The following is a 13,883-nucleotide window of genomic DNA, read 5'->3' as shown; positions in this document are numbered from 1 at the left end:
TTGAATTTTGTAAAAAATTGTGTCTCTTATTGTATTCTGTCTACATAATATCCTCATTTTTGCCTCTAGGTTCACAAAGCCTAAGATGTTTGATATCTTGCCTTTTACAGAAATTTTTGCTACCTTTTGCTCTAGATGATTTTTTAATACCTGGTGTAGAGTGCATGTGCCTTTCCTTATTCATGTGGACTGAAGTCTGTCTTGAGAGAAGTAGTCTCTCCGAATACAAATTGAGGATGTTTCTAGGAGCAGAAATTCTGTGCAGGCAAATAAAATGAACACTACACCTCATCTCATTTTAGCTGTGCTCAATGTAGTTATTTCACTTTCAAACCAGCCCTGTCTGGAAACCCTAGTTCTCTCCCTTCCATCCCCGCCCCCGCCTCCCCCCAACAATGAGAAGTGGCAGCATAAGAGAAGCAGATAGGAAAGAGTCCCTTGACATTTGAACCAGAGGAAGTCATGCTGTGCCCACTTCTCTAAGTAAATTCTCAGGTAAGTACAGTAGATCTGACGCTTCCCTGCCATGTTCTTTCAGGTAACAAGGATAGAAAACAACTGACTTCCAAGTACCTGAAGATTGGAAGCCAGAGCTGGGTCTTCCCAAGTCCCAGGAGGCTTGAAGTGTCAGAGAATTAATGCTCCCTGGGAATAACCCTCAACTGATGATCCCATCAGTGGGGTGACTCTGGGACATATAGACCCTAAATCTGTTTTTAAATATCTTTTAAATATTTCTAGTAAAGTGTTCTGCAATTTATTTACACAGTTGTATTTAAATGATGGGATGATGATCTGGTCACTGAGTATGCCATGGATTAGCTTAGTTAACTAACTGATAAAGATTCACATGAACTCATTGCTAATTGAGAATAGTGACAAGCACTCAGGACACTATTTACAAATGAGCCTGTTAAAACTCATGTAGTTGAGATATTCAATCACTCTTTTTCATGGCTTTTGGGTCAGGCTTATATAAAATCTTTTCAACTCTAACATTAAGAGAAAAATAGTCCCTAGTTTTTCTTATGATTTTTTTCTTTACATTTAAATCTTTGATTTAACTGACTTGCATTATGTATGGGAAAATGAAGTAGAGAACTGATATTGTTTTCCATAGATGGGTTCTGCAGCTTTTCAAGTGGGCCACAGATAAAATAGTACATACATACAGAAGCCCACACACGATTTTTAGAAGAGAGTTGGCCACTGTTCAGAGGAGCTTCACTTGGCCTTCAGAGTCTTTTTTGTAAAATATATTTTTATTGATTTCAGAGAGGGGTGGAGAGGAAGAGAGAGATAGAAATGTCAATGATGAGAGAGAATCATTGATTGGCTGCCTCCTTCATGCCTCCTACTGGGGATTGAGCCCATAACCCAGGCACGTGCCCCGACTGGGAATCGAACTGTGACCTCCTGGTTCATAGGTTGATGCTCAACCACTGAGTCACACCGGCTGGGCTGCCTTCAGAGTTTTGATGTCAAGTAGCTGTGGGTAATTTACTCCTTCATCAGCAGAATCTGCTGGATCTGGAATACTTAGAGAGTTCCATGCTGCAGTCCTTTCAACTTGCTGATTTATAATCTTTGAAAAATGTGCGCGCGTGCGCGCGCACACACACACACACACACACACACATACACACACACAAGTAGAAATTCCCATTTAAGGAAACATATAGAAGCATCCAGTTCCCCTATATAAGCACCATGTCAACAGGTGTGAACTATCACCTGGGAAAGAAAAGTGAGGTCAGTGTCCAGGGGTTTCTGACAAACATCTCAGATTCCCATTCTGGAAATACATTTCTCCTTTTTGTCTCAACAGAATATAACGACTGCAGACTTCCCCCAGTTATTTGAAACCCCTCTTGTATCAAAGACAAAATTCCAATGGGCATTTAAATCAATTTATTAACTCTATTCATTTTTTGTTGTTGTTTGTTTTCTTTTCCTGTATGTGTACCAGACTGTTTTTACTCTGGTTGCTATTTTTTTGTGTGTTTTCTCTCTCTGATGGTCTAGTTTTCTCTCCTATACCTTTTTTTTTTTTTTTTTTTTTTTTTAAGATACCTTCTTCATATGGTTACATGAATATTTCTCCCACACAAACTAGATGGGTGCCCTTGGCCAACACTTACTCATGAAGAGTAGAGGGAACTTGAGGAAATCAATGTAAGGTAATTGTACAGTGCTTGACTTCTACAGTTTACAATCTTAGAAGTGAAACTGTCTGTATTACAGCACTGCAGAGGAGATATGACAGCATCCCAGGGGCACTGCATCTACCTGGATGACAGAGGGAACCAACTGGGTTGTCAGGAGCTCAGACCCCTTAGGTTAAGGTCCCATTGAGGAGCCAGGACACAAATGTAAACCCAAATGTAGGAAAAGAGGACCCTGAGAAACTCTAATTGGGAAGGTTGGGTTGGGGACTTCCCTAACCAGAGCTACCCGTCCCAGGATGGGAGATCAAGACAGACACTACATTGACCAATACTCTCTGTTTCTGCCCCAAAGGTACAGTTTCCAAACAAACAAACAAAAACACAAAGGAAACTCGGATGAAGAATGAGTTGTTGGTTATAGTAGATTTGTCCCAACAGAAAAGGGGAAAGTCAGCTAGTTCCCCTTAAACACACTGGCTCAGTATCAGTATCCTAGCAACTGTATCTGAGGCATCCTCCTTCCCTGCCCCCCAGAGAGCCTGTGTCTTCCTTCCATCAGGATGCCCCTCCAGCAATGCCAAGGGTTTCATGTCCCACAAATCTGCCTTCTGCTCTGTACATGGGCTGTGTCTTCTTCACTCAGCCAGAAGTCCTCCTCCATTCATGTAGTATGGTCTCTATTTTCCTACCCCACCCCAATTTTTTCTTGAAAATATATTTCTTTAAACATATCCAACAAAATATCTTCAAAGAGGTATGTATCCTGTCACTGTGGCACTTGGAGCTAAGGCTTTGGGTATCTCAGTGGCTTATTCTTAAACAAGAGAAGGGTGGTAGCTTCAGCTCCTATTGGATTCCTGCATTATCCCCTAAAAGAAGGCCCTCCTTGCCTGGCAGGAGGTCACGGTTCAATTCCTGGTTAGGGCATATGCCCAGGTTGTGGGCTCAATACCCAGTAGGGGGTGTGCATGAGGCAGTTGATCAATGATACTCTCTCATCATTGATGTTTCTATCTCTCCCTTCTTCTCCCTGAAATCAATAAAAATATATTTAAAAAAAGAAGGAATTCCATTGTGAGGATGGACTTTCAGGAAGCTTGATTTTTGCCAGTGCTGTTATTTTTGTTTCTATCTTCATGAAAGATGCCACAATGGCAGAAGTCTAGCATTAAAATTATTTGTGGGCCATTCCATATGCAAAACACCTAATTTCTTTGGGTCTAGAAGACTGTAAACTCATAGGATTTTTGAGATGGCTCAGTAGTAATCCCAGGCCAAACTATATTAGAAATTAATTTCCAGAAGATATTCTTGAGGTATATGCTAGCTGCTTCCCACTCATACACCTTTTGTGACTTACTGTAATTCTGGAAACCAGAGGTCCAAAATCAAGGTGTTAACAGGGATGTCCTTCTTCTGAAGGTTCTAGATGGGAGTCCTTCTTGTTTTTCCAGTTTCTGGCAACTTCAGATGCTCCTTGCCCAGTATCTGCATCACTTCAATCTCTGCTTCTGTCTTTACGTGGCATTTTCCTCTTCTCCCTCATCTAACCTTTAAAAAGTAGGTGCCCATATCTATTGGGATGGGTCTATCTGAAGTCTCTAGGGAATCAGGAAGCTGAAGTACCTCTGGAGCAGAGCAGCACCAGTGGGGACCCTGTCACATGGATGGAAGGCTTAGAATTGCTTACTACAGCAATGAGTGACCTAAAATCTTGAGTCATAGAACTCAGAAAATTTATTGCATATTATTTGGAAAGAAGTTAGTTTGGGCTAAAAATGTGGATAAAACTGATTTATTATCAGCTCCAGGCTTTATATTTCTCATTTCACTTAGTCAAGATGTTTGTAGTGAAGCTGGCAAGATCACATCTGCAATAAGTCATCTTCCTCCAGGATTGCAGGGCTGTTCTACATGCATGAATTTAGTCTCCCTTCTTACATTCAGAATTGTAGTTTCTACTCCTTTCAACCCATGTTTTGTCTTTTCTCTTTCTTCAACATTTACACAGTCGTTGATCAGTAAATATTTGAAGATATGGGAATGAATAAACCACAAAAAGCTAACTCTGGCTCCTCTTGTGAGCTCCTCTCTAACTTCCCATGGCTTCTCAGAAACACCCACCATAGACCATTGTCGTGTTCAGGACACAAAGCACTGGGGTTGGCAGATGGTGGAGATATTTCTAGGGTAGGAGAAGCGATTGCCATTTCCTTAAAAGGCCGGGGCTGCCTGGGCTGATGTGCTCCTCGGCAGGGCTGGCCTGGCTGTCCTGCTCTAATTGCATTTCATGCAATACAATCTCTGCTAAGCAGTCACGGATCAAAGGCCTCTTGACAACAAATGAAATCAGAAGAAGGTAGCGATTTGTCATCCTCCCTCTAACCTGACCCCCATGAAGGCAGCTCATTAATACAAGAAACCACAAAGGAGCCAAAGTCCATGGCCAGGCCTGAGACAGACAGTCAAGGGGCATTAGTAAGCAACCCTCTGGGTTCTCTTTATTTCAAAATGCCCCCACTGGCCCAGTACTGCCTAAAATTCTGCCAATGAAGGATTAGTCAGTCCTATATCCCCAGATAAGTAGTTCCTTAAAAAGAAGCTGCTGGTGGGAAATTAGTAACCACTGTCATTTACATTTTACTCTGAATTATATTGTCAGTATTTTCTGAGATGACAATTGAACATCACAGAGGTAAACAAGGAGAATGAAAGTATGGAGCTATGTCCTTCTCAGTCAGGGCAAGAATGAGTGGTATGCCACACAAGTTTTGGGGACATAGGAAGGCAGTGGGGAAGGGACCCTGGGAGTAACACTAAAGGCAAGAGGCAAAACAGATATGCATTTTGGAAGGGTAAGGGGAGAAAATACAGTGAAAGAAAGACAACGGGATGTAGAGGACACAGGAAGAGACGCGATGGGAGCAGCACAGTGAGTGCCTTCTATGTATCCCTTTTCATGTACATTTTATTTCATTTAACCTTCACAGCAGCACTGTCAGACTTAATTATCTTCCTACTATATGGATAAGAAACTTAGACTGATAGGAGATTAGGGACTTGGGATAAGCGGGGCAGGGTAAAAGGTCAAAAAGAGCTGCTTCCATAATAGGCACAAGAGGTCCTGTGTATAGGATATGCCATGGGGAAAATTTAAAAACATCTTTCCTAAAAAACAGATGATTTTATTTTTAGATTAATATGTAAATATTCATCTGGACTTATATACAAATATTAATAGGTAGGGGTAACAGCTTATTATTTGGTCGCTTTGATATAAAATAATTTGTGATACAAGAGCTGGGAATAATAAGGAACGTGAGAATTGATAGAGGAGGGGAGATAGTATGGTCTGTCAAAGCAAGTGTGTGGTTGAGACTGGCTCAGAAAGGGGGTGGCACAGTATGGGGAAGGGGACCACTGCAAAGTGACTTTGTCTACATAGTGCCATCTTCTAGATCAGGGCTTTTCAAGTTGTGAGTTGTGACTTAGAATAAGTAAAAAGAAACACTATAAAATAGACTATAAAACTAAATTACACAAAGTAAGGATAAGTATCATTTCATGAAACTTCAGTTTCACTTAAGGGTACTTGTTTTGGACACATATACTGGATCATAATGTCAAACACATTTCATGGTCAAATTTTAGTGCATATGATTTTGGGTGGAGTTTATTATAAGTCAGACTGAGCCCCACTTTTGGTGAATGAGGAGTTGTGGGATGCATACCAGGAATTTGCATGTTTGGGGAGCCCCATAGGAACCACACTTGAAGTGCTGGTTCTTGGCCCATCTTTGGAGGGAGGCATCTGCTTAAGGAGCCACTGCAACTCAGACCTACAGGGTGAAAATAACTAGATATATGCTTACCTGGTGGTTAGTTTTAAGAAATTTGAGTGGTAACTACTAACACATTACATTTCACTAAATACTCTCATGAACCTGAGCTTAGCAAAGCTTTTTCACAGGTGTGATGATGGGCAATCTGAGGGTCACCAGAAGATTCTCTCTTAACCAAAGTTATCTTTTCTTTTTTTTAAAAATATATTTTATTAATTTTTTACAGAGAGGAAGGGAGAGAGACAGAGAGCTAGAAACATCGATGAGAGAGAAACATCAACCAGCCGCCTCCCGCACACCCTCCACTGGGGATGTGCCCACAACCAATGCACATGCCCCTGACCGGAATCGAACCTGGGACCCCCCAGTCCGCAGGCCGACGCTCTATCCACTGAGCCAAACTGGTTTCGGCTGAAGTTATCTTTTCTTACTTTACATATTGCTGGCTCAAAGTACTGACCACACTTCAGATCATTAAAGTCAAGGATCAGCCTTAGGTTTGGCTCAGAGGATAGAGCATTGACCTGCGGACTGAAGGGTCCCGGGTTGGATTCAGATGAAGGGCACTCCAGGGTTGCATTCTCCATTCCCAGTAGGGGGCATGCAGGAGACAGCCAATCAAGGAGATTCTCTTTCATCATTGATGTTTCTATCTTGCTCTCCCTTTCCCTTCCTCTTTGAAATCAATAAAAATACATGAAAAAAAAAGTATAGGATCAAAGTTGGGGACCAGAGGACCAAAGTCCAGTGTAAGGTCTGGACCAAGCTAAGAGGTAGGGAGCTAAATAAATGCAGACATGGAGTGGGAATAATGAACAGAGGCAGAAAAGAATAGAGAGAAATGACTATGCTATCTGAAGAACCCATTTCCTCTTCATCCATCTTCACAATTTACCTGTGATAAGTTCATGTATCAATTTTGAATGCTATTAATAGTAAGGAATGTGGACTCTGGACTCATCCATCCTGGGTTGCAATGCAAATGCTGTTCCTAAGAAACTCTAGTTTAAATTAACCTTTCTCGCTCTGCAAAGAAATGCAATTGGAGATAGTATTAGTACCTTCCTTATGAGGTAGTGAGAAGATGAGGTGAAATCATATGTGTAATATGCATATGGGGGTGTCAGAGTAGCATCCAGGCATATGGTTTGAGCAGACCTTCATGATCTCCTTATTACTTAGGGTTAGCATCCCAGCTTCTAAGTCTGTCATACTACTCTTCAGAGTCTAGTGACCACTCCTTTCCGGTGTCATCTCTAGCCACATAGAGACACCATGTGTCTTAAAATATACCATCTACTTTCTGAAAAAGTCAACCTTACCTTTTGTGGCAGGTGAACTCCTAATTCAAGGACTGGCTCAAAATGCCTTTTTAAATTTTTATTTTCTGCAAGACTTGTTAATGTATTTATTTTCTTCAATTCTAATCAAACATCAATATACATTGATACACAAAATGATTTTTTAATGAGCGTTTCTTTCCCTCCATGGGTATTTGTTAATCACTCCCTCCACCCCCCAACAAAGTATTTCCTTTATTTATTATCAAAAGATCTCCACATTGCTATGTTTTGCTTACCTTTCAGGCTGATTTCCCCTGTCAAAGGTATAATCAGTCACCATTCAGACCTGTACAGTCAGGGCACTTGTTTTGTTATCAATGACTAGTTTCTCCTTTAGCTCTGACATATCAGTTTAGTTATATCAGGTAACTTTTTGTATCCCTTCATGTAAAATCAATTTAATTCAGTGACTTTGTAATCCAGTTGGTTAGTAATACCTTAGTAGCTGTATAATTTATTATTTCAAACTCACTTCTGCCTTTATCCTTCTACCCACCCTCTCTCTGCACCCCCCTCCATCTCTCCTCTCATCACAGGGCTTTTTAAAAATCCAGATGTGGCTTTTGACAGCAGGAAAAGAAAGGATTGTGGTTTATGCAAGCAGTATTCAACTTAATTCTGGATCCCCAGCAAGGAGGACACAGAAGGTGGTTGGATCTCCCTTTGTCCACACCAGCTTGATGATTCCTTTACCTCCTCTGCTTTGGCTAGCCTCTGTGCCCCTTCCCCTGGGTTATATAAACCAGACTAATCTTATTCAAACCTGCCCGAGATCTGTGGGGAGTTGGTGTGTGGATATCCCACCCCTTCCAGCCTCTCCAGCATCATCGTCTCCATCCTAGCAAATAGACCACAGTTTCTTCATGCTCCACTGGCATGAACTTCACACTCTCAGAAACTTCCAGAGAAGAGGAAGTGCTGCTTACTCAGCTCATGGACACCCCCTGACTTCAAGGGATCTGCCCAGCACTCATTAATCCCATTGGGGACAGAAATAGGTCTGTCACACTTTCCAAAACTTACCATCCTGGTTGCAAAATTTACTAAACCAATTTCTATTTCTTAGAACTTTGAAGCAAATTAAGATTTGGTATGCCTATTTCCTAAAAAAAAAAAAAAAACTTCCCCTGGGAGTTGGTCATGTGGAATTGGGCATCTTTTTTTCTAACTACAAGGTCCCATCATGGTGATCCATGTATCTTCTGCTTAGTCCTCAGATGTGGCCAACAGGGAGCGGGGAGTAAGGAGAAAGAGGAATTCCATATATTATGTGGAATTCCAAGTGTATATAAGACAAAAACATAGCATATTCATCTTTGAATATTGCTCTAGTTTGGCCAGAATACCTGGCAAACAATGGAAAGACCATGATCATTTCTGGAAAGAAGAAATACCCTGAAAACCTTATAAGTGAGTTGAGGAGAGAAACTGTCCAGACTTTAAGAGCATCTCAGTCAGCTCTAGGAACTTTGCCATCAGTGGTTGAAGCCAGAGGTTCATGCAAAAGAGCTGATCCCAGAGTTGGTTTTGGAATAATAACGTCAGCCTAGAAGCTGGAAGTACTGTAGCCACTGATTAATTAGGGAATTTAGGAAAAATACTTCCAGCGTTTCTTGTTCCCAGTTTCCTTTGTCAAATTAACAGTGACAGAGGATAATTTTACATGTCCCTTCAACTTTAAATATTTTATGAGTATCCTGCCCCCCCCCTTTTTTAAAACTAGTTCTCTGAATTTAAATGAGTTACTAATATCCCACAACCTCAGGAACTCAGATCAATAATGAAGAAGCTGAACTGTGTGTTTAAAGCTCTAGTCCTCCATTTATTTATTCAATGACAATATTTGGTGTGTCTAGTAGAAAAAAATCTGGGTAGAGATGGTGAATTTTAAGGAATGTAATTCCAAGTTCAGCACTTATTCACCACTTGGATGGGTACAACCTTTTATCCTTTTGTTTCAAACGGGGCTTTCTGATGAAGGAAATGCGTGTGCCACCCCTCAGTTGTTCAAGTGACCTAGAGGCCAGTGGGATTGTTTTAGAGGCCAAGCTCTTACAAGATGAAGAGTCTAGGTCTAGACTCTAAATTCCGTGCCACCATCCAGTCAAAACTACTTCACTTTCTGTTGGCAGACTGTCATTCTTGGAGTCATACCAGAGTCAACATATTTGGCAAGTTAGAGAGGGGCTCTCAGAGGCATAGACATTAGCTCAAGGCCTTCTAGGTACAGCTCCCCGGGTTAATGAGTCCATGTATCCTCCAGGCACTGCGGTCTCTGGGAGCTGTGTTTTTGGCACTTCTCCTTTGGGTGCATGAGGAAGTGTGCCCACTTTTCCAGGCACTGAGAGACACTCTCCTCATGCCATCTTTTCACAGGCATCTGTTATTAGCTCTTTTGAAGCTGGGTTCATTGGGACCTGTCTTGATCAGATACTTACTGATCTCTGTTATATGCCAGTGATGGCATACCATGGAGACGGTGGTAGAAATTAAGATTTTAAATTTATTTATTTATTTATTTATTTATTTATTTATTTATTTATTTGCTTTTGTTAATCTTCACTCGAGAGTATTTTTCCATTGATTTCTAGAGAGAGTGGAAGGGAGGGGGAGAGACACAGAGAGGAAAACATGAATGTGAGAGAAGACACATCGATTGGTTGATTTTTGCATGAACCCCAACCAGAGCCAAGGATCAGTTGAGTCTGTAACAGCGGTATGTGACCTTGATGGGAATTGAAACCAGGAACTTTCAGTCTGAGGGCCAGTGCTCTATCTACTGAGCCAAACTGGCTAGGGCTAAAAGGCATAATTTATTTATTTAAGAAACCCACAACCAGACACAGGGAAACTTGTGAACAAACAACTGTATTACAATAGGAGAGATGCTGTAGTATAAATCTGAACAGAGAGTTTTGGTGATGCAAAGGGCAGGCCTGATTAAAAGGTGACAGCTGAGTGCTAGGTTTTGTATAAGTAGGAGCTTTCCAGGAAGAAGAGGTTGAGTGCACATTCTGGATTAGGGGTGGTGGCAGGAGCTAAGCACCTGGGCCAGGTGATCCCAGCATGTGGTGGTTGATGTCAGGACCTAAACCCAGGTCTACAGTTCCCAACCCATTACTCTTAATAATAATAATAATGCCCCATTAATATCCATAATCCGCTGCATGAATGAATTGTAGTCTTACATGCAGGATTTTATTTTTAAAATATTTTTCTTTTTTATTGAATTTATTGGGTGACACTGATGTTTGTGTCCATGAGTTTTTTCTCTCTCTTTTTTCCCCCTCAATTCTCCAACACGCACCCCTCCCCAGTCCCACCTTTCCTGACAGCTGTCAGCCTGCTCTCTATGAGTCTGTCTCTACATAGTCATAATTTTAATAAAAAACTGTGATAATTGCTAGTCTGGAGAGGTATCAATAGACATATTTTATTATTTTATTTATACAAAATAAGACTTGGAAAAACATGCCAGATTAAAATTCTAGGTAATAATAAAATATTACTGATAAAGGAGGCTTTAAAGACAATCTTCACGAACTACTTATATTAGATAAGAGCCCTAAAAATAGGTCAAGTTACATTTAAGAAACAGGAATCACATTAAATTCTCAAGGTCACCCTGTGGACCTGGTGCATGGAATTCAGGTCACCTTATCCTAAGGTTTGAGAGATTTTTACCAAACAACCTGCCTCTTTAGGCACAGGGCTAAACTGCTTCTATGCTGAGACTGACACTTCAAGGACATACGACAGCAGGTGAACAAATTAATTGCTGCAAAGTATCTTAGCACAGGTCCTGATTTGGAAAGAAGAGGGCCGAGCACAGGGGAAGTGGGGAGCAGAGAGAGCCCACTTGTGCAGCACTTCTGCACAGCGATGCCTGTTGCTATCCCAGCTTTCAAAATCTGCTCTCTGCATCTTCCACCCTGGCCTACAGCGCAGCCAGACAGTAAACTACTTAATTTAAATTATGTTCTCATCTTACTGAGTGTGGGGCACAATTCTCTTGTATTTTCTGATAAGGCTGATAATGAAGCGATCAGTCTATAGGATTCCCGAATGGCAGTGAACCTTCATTTGCATAATGATATTATAGCGTCTGTCAAACCCTCTAGTGATGATCCATCCATATGCGAGAAATATAGGTCAGCGAAGATGCAGCAGCAATGAGAGAGGCAGGGCTATTCACTTATTAGAGTAAGAAAGTTCTTCCCTATCCTTTAGCTCAGCACGTGAGAAATAAATGGAATGGAATGGATCAGGGGATTCTATTGGCTTTTGAACAATCAAAGGAGATGCATCAATTCTGTCTCATGGTTTAAATTCAGTTCAGAGTCTGCTTAACCCATTCATTTCTGTTGGCAGAGTATGTCTCCTGCAATTCTTCCCCTGACTCTGAAAAGGGAGTGTACTCTAATAGTATGAGAGATCAGGAGTCATAACAGCCCCATTTGGGGGTGAGGAGGCAATCAGAAAATTAGCCACTGTGGTTCTCCCTTATGTTTTCTGGTCTCACAGATCTGTGAGATTTCCAGCCCACACATGTCAAGCATGGGCTTTTTATTATTCTATTATTGTCTTTATTTTTATTTTGGCACCTCATTTATTTATCATACTTTCCCTGGGCTCCTCTTCCCACTGTGTCTCTAAATCTTGCATGCAAGATAATAAATCTTGCTTCCCTTATAAGAATTGTACATTTGCCAGTGGCAATATCTTGCTTTGTATTTTTCCATGGAAAGCTCTTAGCACAGCACCTACTAAGGCTGTACACAAACATGGAAGGCCTTCTAAGACTCACCTGAATTGAACTGAAGTCCCAGTATCACCACAGAATTAATTTTAAGGAGGCAAAGGGACCTTAAGAAATCACTTGAGGCAGGCAGCAATGGAGCCAAAACATTTGGAGAAAATGGAAACATGTCCTTACAGTTGTACCATGATATGCACATGACCTCAAGTAAAAATGAACTCTTCCAGCAGTTACTTAAACCCATCTGACCATAATTTATTGTTGTTATTTAAAAATATGTGCTCTATCAGTATGCCAGGAAACTATAATTATCCTCTAATGGCTTAATGCTTATTAACAAATGGAGATTGGTTTTATATCTATATATCTATATATCTATATATATCTATATCTATCTATCTATATCTATCTATCTATATATATACATATATATATGTAAAGTGAGAGAAAGGATAGTATATATAAGAAAAGATCTATTTATTGTCTCATGTTTCTATGTGGCTATTATATTAGATTGATATTAAATTACTCTCTGAAGGAAAATACACATGCAGCATACACATTTGGAATGTATACACACACACACACACACACACACACACACACACACATATACATACTAATACATCACTCACCCTAATTAGACTGGAGTCACCATGATTGGGAGGACAACATTTTGGGATAACTGGAAGGGAAAACTTCTTATTGCTTAAGAGTGACTCCAATGTCATGATTTTGTAGACAGATGATTTTGGATATGTTAATTAGCACAGGGTTGCTTTCAAAGGTAAAATCTTAACCAGAAAAAAAAATAAAAAAAACAGCAAAAACAACAGAATTTGAGCTAATTCTTGGCTCAAATCAATGGGGCTGTTCAACTTTAGTTAGCTCAACTTGTGGCCAGGGAAGGAACTTGAGGTTTGAGCTGTTCCCAGGAACTCTGGAAGCTGTGTTACCCGAAATGAAAGTGTTGGACTAGGATGGAATACAAAAGTTTATTTCTCTTCTGGTTGAGACCTCCGTCATCTTTGTTCTTGATCTCTGCTCTCTGGGCTGCCTTCCATCCTGTCCAGGCTCTGCAGCTCTTCCCCGTTTGGATCTTGGCCACAGACTGGAGTCAATAAAGAAAATGCCTGAATCGAAGAACATCCAAAGCCAAAATGCAGTGACATTGCCACCAAAGGAGAAACAAGTGATATTTTCCCTTAACTACGAGTGAAAATTTTGGGTTGCGTGCCCATCATACTGAACTATGAGATCATGCCTTGGAGTTAGGCATTTTGGCACGTCCCACAGTTATTGTTTCCAGGGTGGTAGGCAGAGCATTTCTGCTGACCTTCCTTCACCCGCTGACCCAGGGTCTGGCGTCACTCTCTGCTGATTAGGAAGCATTTTGTGAGGTACTTGGTCAAAACCATTTTAAATGTGATGTTTTTGTTTGCAATAAGAAACATGCCATTTCTTCACTTTTCTACCCCCAGATCTTTAAAAACAATATATGTCAGATTCTCATGCACACAACAAACTGGAATGACTGTTCTCTTAATCTGATTGCCTTGTTTGAGAGAGCAAATGGGGGAAGGGGGATGGGATTTCAACGCTAGTGAATGCTAGTGAAACCATCTGTTCACTGATTGCCTGAAAGACTTAAGCTCTTACCCCAGAATCTTAGATAAAAATGAATTTTGGAACTTCCTTGTTGTTATCTATTGTGTGTCTGAATTTCTGTAGCAACTGAAATGCCACCGTTTATCTTGGAACCATGTTCTAC

This window comes from Eptesicus fuscus, chromosome 12 (genome assembly GCF_027574615.1).
Source record: "Eptesicus fuscus isolate TK198812 chromosome 12, DD_ASM_mEF_20220401, whole genome shotgun sequence".
NCBI classification, from domain to species: Eukaryota; Metazoa; Chordata; class Mammalia; order Chiroptera; family Vespertilionidae; genus Eptesicus; species Eptesicus fuscus.
Note: the sequence above shows the minus strand (reverse complement) of the source record.